Source organism: Aquarana catesbeiana, linkage group LG07 (assembly GCF_042186555.1).
Source record: "Aquarana catesbeiana isolate 2022-GZ linkage group LG07, ASM4218655v1, whole genome shotgun sequence".
NCBI lineage: Eukaryota > Metazoa > Chordata > Amphibia > Anura > Ranidae > Aquarana > Aquarana catesbeiana.
The window spans coordinates 299,100,889-299,113,725 of NC_133330.1; positions in this window are offsets into that span (position 1 = coordinate 299,100,889).

Here is a 12,837-nt window from a genome sequence, read left to right on the forward strand (position 1 = left end):
AGATTGTCATGTGTGCCGGCTGGCATCTACAGACTACAGGAGTTCTGGAACTGTCACTTAAGGCTTTGATAATCCTTCTTACCGCCTCTCTGAAAAGCACTCAGTATTCAGGCTGGGAGACGCTATGTCTCTCTGTAAGACCCCTTTCACTCCGGGGCACTTTTCAGACATTTTAGCGCTTAAAATAGCGCCTTTAAAGCGCCTGAAAAGGGTCTCTCATGCCTCCCCAGTGTGAAAGTCTGAGTGCTTTCGCACTGGGCCTCAGTGTTAAAGTAGCCCAAGTGCCTGTTTTATCCCTTAGCCATTTCACCTCCAAAAGATTTACCCCCCCTTCCTGACCAGGCTATTTTTTGCGATACAGCACTGCGTTAGTTTAACTGACAATTGGGCGGTCGCGCGTCAATGTACAAAAATCATGTCCTTTTTTTCCCCCCACAAATAGAGTTTTCTTTTGGTGGTATTTGATCACCTCTGCAGTTTTTATTTTTTGCGCTAAAAACAAAAAAAGAATGACAATAAAAAAAAAAACATTTTTCCTTTCTGCTATAAAACACATCAAATAAAACAATTGTAAATAAATCAAATGTCTTCATCAATTTAGGCCAATATGTATTCTGCTACATATTTTTGGTAAAAAAAAATTCCAATAAATGTATATTGATTGGTTTGCGCAAAAGTTACAGCGTCTACACACTATGGGATATATTTATGGAATTTTTTTTATTTATATTTTTTTACTAGTAATGGCGGCGTTCAGTGACTTATAGAGGGACTGCGATATTGCAGTGGACAAATTGGACACTGACACTTTTTTGGGGACCGCTGACACTAATACAGTGATTAGTGCTAAAAATATGCACTGTCACTGTACTGACACTGGCTGAGAAGGGGTTAACATCTGGAGCGATCAAAGGGTTAACTGTGAGCCTAGCTGGAGTTTTCTTACTATGGGGGAGGTGCTTTTACTAGAGGAAGGCATGGATCTGTGTTAGAGGATCCACAGGATCTTATAAGGTGAAATACAGGATTTAGAAATCCGACGGACTGTTTAGATGTTGAATTTTAAAAGCAGCGGCAAACCCGATGATCTCACAGAACACTGCTTTTATAATTCAACGTGTAAACAGTCCGATGGATTTCCAAATACTGTTTTTCACCTTATATGCTCCGTTTACTGTTAAAAATAACTGTAAAATGCAAAACTCCGGTGGGTGTAACAAGATGTCCACTTGCCCCCTTCTCGGTGTATCCTTACTGTGGTGGAGTGCAGGGTGTAGCATGATGGCGGCGACGGAACGCTATATATGACAGAACACCAGCAAACATGGCCCTTCGCATAGATTTACATGTAAATCTGCCCTTGTGAATGAGGTCTAATTGGCAGCTCCATTTAAATTGCATAGCTCCCAACTGTCCCTGATTTCGAGGGACTGTCCCTGATTTGGAGCAATGTCCCTCTGTCCCTCATTCCTCCTCATTTGTCCCTCATTTTGGTCTGATCTATATAGATGTATATAAAATGTACTTTTTATCTTTCAAAAAGTGTTTCCCAGTGCTAAAGCTTTCATCTAAATTATAAATTGCTGCATTTGTAAATTTTAAAAGCCAATATAAAGGAATAGTAGTGGTAAAAAAAAAGTCCCTTGTGGATTCAATTAAACTTTTTTTGGTTAATTCTCCTTTAACGGGGTGGGTGTGGCAGGGGGCGTGTCCTATACCTACATACATTTTCTAGTAGGTGTCCCTTATTCCCATCTCAAAATGTTGGGAGGTATGAAATTGGCCTGTCTGCATATAGAGGAGAGCAGCATCTGCATACACTCTGGGGTTGATTTACTAAAGGCAAATAGACTGTGTCTTTTGCAAAGTGCAGTTGATCCAGAGCTTAGTAAATGAGGTAACGCTTCACTTTGCAAAAGTACCCAATCACATGCAAGCAAAATAAAAATAACCTGCTTTTTTTTTGCTTGCACGTGATTGGATGAGGGAAGTCAGCAGAGCTTCTGCTCATTTGCTAAGCTCTGGAGCAACTGCACTTTCCAAAGTGCACAATGTATTTGCCTTTCCTGAATTAACCCCTATATGCCCAACCTAAGGCAGGCCATACGGAGCAAATTTCTTTCCTGCAATGATTAAATAGAAAAAAGGTGCTGGAGAGGAGGAGTCTGGGATGACTGACACTGATGGAGTGACAGGGGGAGGATAAAGAGAGGGCATATCCGGCTGCATTTTGCCAATTTGGTTGGGCAGCTGGGCTGGGGAGTGGTAAAACCACAACTCAGCTGCCCGTTTTTACCTCTCCTCAACCACCCATCTAAAAGAGACCTAAATGTTTTTCACAGGTTCACTTTAAAGCTACAATATCAATCCAAAAGACGTAGTGTGCAAAGTACCAGAGCACAGAGATAAAGGGAAGGAAAGAGGGCCAAGAACATTGTGTGTGAAAGATTTAAATCTTGATGACCACACAGTTAACCATTAAAGCAACTGTAATTGTGTTGCTGCTTTCACAATATGGCTAGGAGCATAGGGGCAGTTTTTAATAGCGCCATCGCTCTGCTAAAACCTCTAGATGTAGCGATCGATCACTATACATTTGTAATAAATGGCGCCCTATGGAGTGTGTGTGAGTAATCGCTGTTACAAGTGTATGATACTTGTGTGCCTGACTCTATAGGAAGCTATTTACTACTGATAGACATTATTTTCTAGTAGGGATGAGCTTCGTGTTCGAGTCGAACCCATGTTCGACTCGAACATCGGCTGTTCGATCGTTCGCCGAATTGCGAACGTTATGGGCCGTTCGCGCTAAATTCGTGTGGCGCGTCACGGCCCATAATTCACTGCGGCATCGCAGTGCATTGCTGGCTGATGATTGGCCAAGCATGCACTATGACCCGCATGCTTGGCCAATCACAGCGCTGTCAGTAGAGAGAGCTGTAATTGGCCAAAGCCAGGGTGGCTTTGGCCAATTACGGCTCAGGGCATTTAGTACACACCCCACACTATATAAGGCCGCCTGCACGGCGGCCCTGTGTAGTGTGTGTTCCGGTGTGCTGAGAGATAGAGAGAGAGAGAGACAGTGTCATTTGATTTGAGTTAGATAGATTAGGCAGAACAGTCAGTCAGTTAGCTGCACTTACAGTGTATTGTGTATATATATGCATCCCAGGTGTTGCATATATATATATACACTGTATTCAGTTTAGCTAGATCCGTTCCTGTTATCTTCTATCTAGACTATTTACATTTAATGCAGTGCGTCCTGCTCACAGTGTTCAGCTAGATCCGTTCCTGTTATCTTCTAGACTATTTACATTTAGTGCAGTGCGTCCTGCTCACAGTGTTCAGCTAGATCCGTTCCTGCTATTTACATTTAGTGCAGTGCGTCCTGCTCACAGTGTTCAGCTAGATCCGTTCCTGTTAAATTCCTACTGACCGGCAGGCTTGTCTGGTTACAGTATATAAAGCTACCTGAAGAAAATTACAGGTGTTCTATTTGATCCTATTAGTACCACGGTCAGGCAGCTAGACTATTTACATTTAGTACAGTGTGTCCTGCTCACAGTGTTCAGCTAGATCCGTTCCTGTTATCTTCCTACTGACAGGCAGGCTTGTCTGGTTACAGTATATAAAGCTACCTGAAGAAAATTACAGGTGTTCTATTTGATCCTATTAGTACCACGGTCAGGCAGCTAGACTATTTACATTTAGTACAGTGCGTCCTGCTCACAGTGTACAGCTAGATCCGTTCCTGTTATCTTCCTACTGACAGGCAGGCTTGTCTGGTTACAGTATATAAAGCTACCTGAAGAAAATTACAGGTGTTCTATTTGATCCTATTAGTACCACGGTCAGGCAGCTAGACTATTTACATTTAGTACAGTGCGTCCTGCTCACAGTGTTCAGCTAGATCCGTTCCTGTTATCTTCCTACTGACAGGCAGGCTTGTCTGGTTACAGTATATAAAGCTACCTGAAGAAAATTACAGGTGTTCTATTTGATCCTATTAGTACCACGGTCAGGCAGCTAGACTATTTACATTTAGTACAGTGCGTCCTGCTCACAGTGTTCAGCTAGATCCGTTCCTGTTATCTTCCTACTGACAGGCAGGCTTGTCTGGTTACAGTATATAAAGCTACTTGAAGAAAATTACAGGTGTTCTATCCCAGCTTAGTGCAGCTACAGGCCATTAGTATGTCTGGAAGGCCAAGAAGGAGAGGCAGACAGTCACAAGCCAATAAGAGAGGGCAAGCAGGCTCTGTGTCTAGTGCTGGTCGTGGAGACGGTGCATCCTCATCAGCACGTGGCCATGGGACACGCTTGGCCTTTTTTTCGGCAGCTGGCCATGTTGAGCCGCAACATGCGGAAGACTTGGTCGAGTGGATGACCAAGCCGTCCTCATCCTCCTCATCCTCTCTCACCCATGCCCAGGGTGCTTTGTCTGGCAAAGCAGCGGCCTCTTCCCTCAGCTCAATGTCATCAGTGACTCCTTCCCTAGCTCCACCATGTCCTCATGAGGATTCCCTCGAACTGTTTGACCACAGTGTTGGGTACATGCTCCAGGAGGATGCCCAGCGTTTGGAAGGCTCTGATGACGATACTGAGCTCGATGAAGGCAGTAACATGAGCGCGGACAGAGGGGGTGCCCAAGAAGGACAGCAATCTGGCAGTCATGCTCCCCCTGCTGCAGCATACTGCCAGGTTTGCTCCAGTGATGAGGAGGGAGGGGATGATGAGGTCACTGACTCAACGTGGGTGCCTGATAGGAGAGAGGAGGAGGAGGAGGAGGAGGAGGAGGAGGAGGAGGAGGAGGAGGAGGCGGCAGCACATCACCAACGAGGCAGGATGCCCTCCAGGGGCCAGCCTAAGGGCAGCACATTGACTGCATCACACCCCAAAGCTCCACATGTGCAGGGCGCTGCAGTCTCTGCGCGTTATTCAAAAAGTTCTTTGGTGTGGGCCTTTTTTGAGACGAGTGCATCAGATCGCACCGCTGCTATTTGCAACATATGTCTCAAGCGTATCTCGCGTGGCCAAAATATCTCCCGCTTGGGTACCACATGCTTGACCAGACATATGTTGACCTGCCATGCAGTTCGTTGGCAAGCGTATCTAAAAGACCCACACCAAAGAACAAAGAGGATCTCTCCTTGCTCCTCATCAGCTGAGATTTCCAACCCCACTAGACCTTCAGTCCTCTCTGAGACCTGCAGTGAGAGGAATGAAGGTGTAGAATTAGGTGTGTCACAGCCAAGTACTTGTGGGCAATCTGCTTTTGGTACACCGACGTCAGATTGTACCAGGCAAATTTCCCTGCCCCAGCTGCTGCACCGCCGAAAGAAGTTTGCTCCCAGCCATCCACATGCCCAGCGGTTGAATGCTAGCTTGGCAAAATTGCTAGCACTTCAACTGCTGCCTTTTCAGTTGGTAGACTCTGCCCCCTTCCGTGAGTTTGTGGAATGTGCGGTTCCTCAGTGGCAGGTACCCAAACGCCACTTTTTCTCACGGAAGGCGATTCCGGCTCTCTACCGGCATGTGGAAGGCAATGTCCATGCCTCGCTGGACAGGGCGGTCAGCGGTAAGGTGCATATTACCGCTGACTCATGGTCCAGCAGGCATGGACAGGGACGTTACCTAAGTTTCACGGCGCATTGGGTGACTCTGCTGGCAGCTGGGAAGGATGCAGGACAAGGTGCAGTAGTGTTGGAGGTTGTTCCGCCACCACGCTTCCAAAATGCTGATTGTGACACACCTCTCTCCTCCACCCCCTCCTCTTCTTCTTCCTCCATGGCCTCTTCCTCGGAACCAGCGGTGCTCCGTAGGCGTTCAAGGGGCTACGCAAGTACGCAGGCCAAAAGATGCCATGCGGTGCTTGAGCTGGTGTGCTTGGGGGACAGGAGCCACACTGGGGCAGAGGTTCTGTTAGCTCTGCAGGGGCAGGTTCAGAGGTGGTTGACGCCACGCCAACTTAAGGCAGGAATGGTGGTTTGCGACAATGGCACCAACCTCCTCTCTGCCCTCCGACAGGGACAAATGACCCATGTGCCCTGTTTGGCTCACGTCCTTAACTTGGTGGTGCAGCGGTTCTTGGGCAGGTACCCGGGCTTACAGGATGTCCTGAGGCAGGCCAGGAAAGTCTGTGTGCATTTCCGCCGGTCATATAATGCCAGTGCTCGGCTGACGGACCTCCAAAAGGAGTTTAACCTGCCCAAGAACCGCCTAATCTGTGACATGCCCACCAGGTGGAACTCAACGTTGGCCATGCTGCAGCGGCTGCACACGCAGCAGAGGGCCATCAATGAGTACCTGTGCGACTATGGCACCAGGACAGGGTCAGGGGAGCTTGGTTTTTTTTCCCCACGCCAGTGGGCCATGATCAGGGATGCATGCACTGTCCTGTCACCATTCGAGGAGGCCACGAGGATGGTGAGCAGTGACAGTGCATGCATCAGTGACACTGTCCCCCTTGTCCACCTGTTGGAGCACACGCTGCGTGGAATAATGGACAGGGCACTTGAGGCAGAACAGAGGCAGGAAGAGGAGGACTTCCTTAGCTCTCAAGGCCCCCTTTATCCAGACAGTGTTCCTGCGTGCCCGCCGATCACACAGGAAGAGGACGAGGAGGAAGAGGAGGAGGAGGAAGATTGTGTCAGTATGGAGGTGGAGCCTGGCACTCAGCATCAGCAGCAGTCTTTAAGGGATCAGTCCCAAGAAACACATGGACTTGTACGTGGCTGGGAGGAGGTGGCTGCGGACCATGTCGTTCTTAGTGACCCAGAGGACTCCGGACCGAATGCCTCAGCAAACCTACGCTGCATGGCCTCCCTGATCCTGCAAAGCCTGCGTAAGGATCCTCGTATTCGTGGTATCAAGGAGAAGGACCAATACTGGCTGGCAACCCTCCTTGATCCACGTTACAAGGGTAAGGTTGCGGACCTTATCTTGCCATCGCAGAGGGAGCAGAGGATGAAACATCTTCGGGAGGCCTTGCAGAAAGGTCTGTGCAACGCGTTCCCAGAGACTGGGAGGTTACAAACTCCTGTTTCTGGACAACGTGTTGCTGAGGCTTCGGTCAGTCAAAGAAGGAGCGGTGGAGAAGGTGGCCGTCTGACCGATGCGTTCAGACAATTTTTTGGTCCGCAGCCCCAAGGTATGATCGGTTCCAGCAACCATCGCCAGCGTCTGTTTTACATGGTGCAGGAATACCTAGGGGCAAGATCAGACTTGGACACCTTTCCCACCGAAAATCCTCTGGGTTACTGGGTCTTGAGGATGGATCACTGGCCAGAGCTTGCACAGTATGCAATTGAGCTACTGGCCTGTCCTGCATCCAGCGTTCTTTCGGAACGCACATTCAGTGCTGCTGGAGGCGTGGTAACCGATCACAGGGTGCGTCTGTCCACCGACTCGGTCGATCGGCTGACCTTCATAAAAATGAATGAGTCTTGGATCACCACCAGCTACCAAGCACCTGATGCTGATGTAACCGAATAATTTTTTTTGAAATCTCAGATCCCTTCAAAGACTGCCTATGCTGATGCTGAGTGACTATCCCTGAGTAATTATCCTCTTCCTCCTCAATCATCACGCTGATAGCTTGTAAGAACATTTTTGGTTCTGGGCGCCACCACCAGTGCCTAAGGCACAATTTTTCAGCCCCTGTTTAACAGGGGCGTGTAATTACAATTTTTGATGTAATACTTTGCAGCAGGGCTCGTTCCTGCATTCCAACTAGAGTGTCTGTGAGGGGTTGCAGTGTTGTGGCACCAGCACCAGTGCCTAAGGCCCAATTTTTCTGCCCCTGTCTAACAGGGGCGTGTAATTACAATTTTTGATGCAATACTTTGCAGCAGGGCTCGTTCCTGCGTTCCAACTAGAGTGTCTGTGAGGGGTTGCAGTGTTGTGGCACCAGCACCAGTGCCTAAGGCCCAATTTTTCTGCCCCTGTCTAACAGGGGCGTGTAATTACAATTTTTGAAGCAATAATTTGCAGCAGGGCTCGTTCCTGCGTTCCAACTAGAGTGTCTGTGAGGGGTTGCAGTGTTGTGGCACCAGCACCAGTGCCTAAGGCCTAATTTTTCAGCTCCTGTTCAACAGGGGCATGTAATTACAATTCTTGATCTAATATTTCACAGCAGGGCCCTGTGAGGGCTTACAGTGTTGTGGCCACAGCAACACCTAAGGCCCAAATTTCTGCTGAGTATATAGGGCAGGACCCTACTTTCAAACATCTAACTTACAAACGACTCCTACTTGCAAACGGAAGGAGACAACAGGAAGTGAGATGAAATCTACCCCTAGGAAGGGAAATTCTCTCCTGTAAGAGTTAATATGGGAAAACAAGTTCTCCTTTCCACTGATGCTTTCCAATCCTTGTTCCACAAAAAAACCCAAATTTTCAAAAAACATTTTTCATTGGGACAAAAAAGTGAGGTGAAATCTTCTGAAGAGGAGGAAAGACAGCAAAACAAATGTCACAGGGGTGATAACCCTTCCCTATGTTTTCCAAAAAGCTTAGAAAAGATTTTTTGGCTGGAGCTAAACACGTTAAAAATGTTCAAAATTACAAACAGATTCTACTTAACAACAAACCTACAGTCCCTGTCTTGTTTGCACCGCCTGTATACTGCTGTTCAGAGTATATAGGGCCTGGTGGCCCCACACCTTTCCTTATTTTAATTTGGGTGCGGGGTTCCCCTTAATATCCATACAAGACCCAAAGGGACTGGTAATGGACTGGGGGGTACCCATGCCGTTTGTCTCACTGATTTTCATCCATATTGCCATGACCCGACATGACATTAAACCCGCAAGCAGTTTTAAATGAGATTTTTTCCTTTAAAAATGACATTTGGTGCAGGGACTGTTCTAAACATGGGAAACACGCGTCACTTTACAGGCATACTATAGACACCCCCCAGGTACGATATTTAAAGGAATATTTCACTTTTTTTTTTTTACTTTAAGCATCATTAAAATCACTGCTCCCGAAAAAACGGCCGTTTTTAAAAGTTTTTTTTGCATTGATACATGTCCCCTGGGGTAGGACCCGGGTCCCCAAACCCTTTTTAGGACAATACCATGCAAATTAGCCTTTAAAATGAGCACTTTTGATTTCGAACGTTCGAGTCCCATAGACGTCAATGGGGTTCTAACGTTCGTGCGAACTTTCGGTCCGTTCGCGGGTTCTGGTGCGAACCGAACCGGGGGGTGTTCGGCTCATCCCTATTTTCTAGTGGTTTTAGTAGCATTTTTCCACGCTGCAAATCCCGGCTGCAGTAATCTACTGAATTCTGCTGCTGGAATTAAAAGTTGCATACAGATAATTGCAGCCTCAGAGCCCATACACTGCAAGGACAGGCAGTTAGCTGCCGCAGATATTCCTGACTGTTTGCACAGCGAGCAATAACCTGCGGTTATTGCGGCAGGACCACAGGTGATCGCTGGCTGTGCAGACAGGCGCAAATACCCACCGACAGCCTGTCATTGCAGTGTACAGACTTGGCGGCAGCAGCTATGAGCACACAGCTGTCAATCCCAGCAGCAGAAATCACTAGATTTCTGCCGCTGGAATTCTTAGCATAGCAAAGCATCCAAGCAAAGCAGCCCCTAGTGAGGCTACTGGAAATTAACAGGTCTCCTTTACCAGTTCAGAGGCTGTCAGACCCAAACAGCAGTTCCAAGCACACTGACAAACACAGGCTCAGTCTATAGGGTGTAAGCAGGTGCTTACAGATTGAATGTATGGAGTTAGTTAGTTCTCAAGGCTGCCCAGGTGGGAAGGGGTTAAGCAGGGCTGGTGCAAGGATTTTTGACACCCTAGGCGAAATCTCATTTTGCCGCCCCTATTTACTCCACCCCTGACTCCACCCCCTTTGCCCTGCCCATGTGACAGGAGGTAGCGTTATACAGGCAGCATCGGCTCTGCTTCCTCTAGCGCTGACTCCAGTGCTGCGCCTCTAATTACACTACCAGTCAGATGGAGCAGCTGCCTGAGACTGAGTTAGTTACACGCTGCAGCCTGCAGAGCATGCAGACACGGAGGGTAACCAGTGGCCAGGCGCCTCTAGGCAGCAGTGCACCTTAGGCGGTTGCCTAGTTTGCCTAGTGGTAGCACCGGCCCTGGGGTTAAGCTAGGCTTAGTGTTTTCCCGGGCATTTCTGGGCTCTGCCCTCCACCCTGTGCTGTCAATAAATAGGGGAAAGACTCTGCTCAGGTACGCTCTAACCTGCATGGGAAGGGATTGAGTGGCCAAGCCTAGAGATGTATCTTTACCAGAAGCATCTGGAAGGGAAGTTCACCTGAGCCAGGTCTATACCACATATGGACATCTTTGAGAAGGTATGCACCAAGCAGCCTGGGTCTAGTTAGTTAGGAATGAACTGTCATTACACTGAGGACTGTATTGCAGAGCTGTCCAGTAAAATCTTATCAACTGTTTCATGCCTAGTCTGAAGTTCTTCAAATGGGTGCATGGAAGTACATGGCGTATCTGGAAGAACAGGGCCTGTAAACACATATGGGGTCAAGAGTAAGGACAGAAGGCCACCACAAAGGGTTAACTCAGCAGAAGAGTTGACAGGAAGTGTGTAGTTGCTACTGTTAACCATAGACTGGTGGGCATGCAATAGCAGCCAGACAGCGGAGAGTGGTACCTGGCATGGGTGACGGGTTCTCAGGTAGTGAGGAGGTCGGTGCTCTGTTTTTTGCTGGGAGACTGTGCAAAAGTTGTGGATGTTCTGTAGCTGTAGATAGGGGTGTAGAAGTGAAATGTGGAGGGTGGTGAGATAAGCTGTGGATGGGGGTGCAGAGATTTTTGTGGACTGGGGGTCTACGCTGTGGATAAAGGGGGGCATGCAGAGGTTACATGTTGATAAAGGGTGAAAAGGGGAGCTGTGTATAGGGGGGTGCATGAGGTGAATTGCGAACTGTAGGGGGGGAGAAGGTGAGCTGTGAAGGGGGGGTGAGCTGTGTACAAGAGGAGAGACAGTAATCTGTGGATGAGGGGGAGAGGGTGAACTGTGGACGAGAGAGGAGAACATAGCCATTGGAAGGTGGGAGGGAAATTGTAGACGGGGGGGGGGGGTTGGGTTGAGGTGTGGAAGAGAGGAGAGAAAGGTGACCTGAGGATAGGGGGGGGACTGAGAATGGGGAGAGAACGTGGGCTGTGGACAGGACGTGTAATGGCAATTTCTACCTACTTCACTTATACGCCTAATGATACATAATAAAAATAAAAATAAGTGATTAAAACCTTTTATCTATATAAGAATCAACCACTGAGGTTGCCGATATTACGGATAGGATTAAAACTAATGATAACTGTGTGAAAGGAATAACAATCAAATTTATTTAAACTTACTATTGTACAGAAAATAAACTTGTATTAATCCAATATTAACAACTATAACATAAATGATACAGCCTTAAAACAAAGATGTTACCAATGATACAAAGTAATACAAAGTAATAATACAAAGTAATACAAATAGGAATGTTACTATAATGGACCTACAAATGCTATCAGTATATCAGGACAAATTGTAGGACAGGAAAATTTACAGAAAAGATGAAGTTACACACCAAGAATGTGAAGGAGGTGCATTACAGAGAGAAACCTTATGTGACCATGCTTTGTCTTCCATGAGGGTAAGAGAGAGGCCAGTGATCTGTGTTCCAATATATACACTTTTAGAAAAGTCCACCTCTGAGGCTGCAATGGTGGGCACAGGTCACGCTGCAATGGTGGGCACAGGTCACGCTGCAATGATGGGCACAGGTGAGCCTGCATTGATGGGCACAGGTGAGGCTGTACTGACTGGAACTGATAAAGTTGTTGTTAATATTTATTTTTGTAACTTAATTCTGCATAAAACATTTAAGTGTCATTTCATGAGATAATTTATGAGGTCGTGATTAGGGGCAGAATTAGGGGCGGGGCAGGGTAGGGGTTGGGTGGGGCAACTGGTGGCAAGTAACCCTTGAGGCCTGGCTAGTAGCTCAGGACTTGAAATTTTGAGCCCTGCTTTAAGCCATCCGGCAACACTGTAAGGGTAGTTTAGGTATAGTTACATCCTCCAAACGAGTCACCAGGCCTTCCTGAGAGACCAGCCTTCATCCTAGCTCTCTCCAGCAGGAGTCCTCCCCTGGATCTCCTCAGCTTGGCTTCTTCCACACAGGAAAGACAGTCTAAGGACCACCACAGAATTAGTAGGCCCCAGAGAGGCTTCTGGGCCTACTTGCAGAACTTGTAGCAACACACCCTCATGTCAGGAGGGCCCTGAGGTGATACATGAGCACATGGCTCTGCCCAATAAATACCCCCTTCCCAGAATGCACAGCGGCCAGGAACCTCCTACTGGGCTGTTCTAGAGAAAGAATATACATTACATAGCTCAACCTAGTTGTAATTCTCATACTGGCCTGTGATGCCAGTGACACCTACTGGCAATAGTGAGAAATGCACAACTCTGTTAAGTTTAGAACAGAACCAAATAAACTATACAATCAATTCTGAGCTGTTTACAGCTCAGTCAAAAACTAAATTTACACTATAGCCCCATTTTTAGGAACAGGGGGCTAAATATATATACAGGAGTGGGGGGCTGACATATATACAGGAGTGAGGGGGGGGACTGACATATATACAGGAGTGAGGGGAGGGGACTGACATATATACAGGAGTGATGGGGGGCTGACATATATATAGGAGTGAGGGGGGGGCTGACATATATACAGGAGTGAGGGGAGGGGACTGACATATATACAGGAGTGATGGGGGGCTGACATATATACAGGAGTGAGGGGGGCTGACATATATATATACAGGAGTAAG